Source organism: Fukomys damarensis, unplaced genomic scaffold (assembly GCF_012274545.1).
Source record: "Fukomys damarensis isolate Sample0158 unplaced genomic scaffold, DMR_v1.0_HiC HiC_scaffold_1, whole genome shotgun sequence".
Taxonomy (NCBI): Eukaryota; Metazoa; Chordata; class Mammalia; order Rodentia; family Bathyergidae; genus Fukomys; species Fukomys damarensis.
In genome coordinates this window covers 776,346-776,725 of record NW_022900913.1, presented here as the reverse complement: position 1 = coordinate 776,725, position 380 = coordinate 776,346, and positions in this window count along the sequence as shown.

The following is a 380-nucleotide window of genomic DNA, read 5'->3' as shown; positions in this document are numbered from 1 at the left end:
CCGCGTGTCACTTGGCCCGAGAGGCGCAGAAAAGCTGGGCGCGGTGGACTTCTGCCGGGGCTCCTGTTGGTCCGAGCCGCTCAGAGCCGGGTCCGCTAGCCCGCCACTGCCTAGGTACGCAGCCCCTGTCACCCGGCACAGCGGCTGCGACCCCAGAGCACAGGCACAGGCAAAGGAGGCCGGGCGGACTCTGCTCTAAGAACTTGTAGCAGTCATTTTACAACTCTATTATTGTGGCTGGTTTTGACTGTAAATTTTGCCCTTTTTTTTCCATACTGGGGCGGGGCAGTGGTGACTGTTGCTGGACAAAATACCCAGCACACACGGGGGAAGGAGGGGCGGCCTGCGTGCAGGAAAGCTGTCCTGCGAGAGAGGCTAGG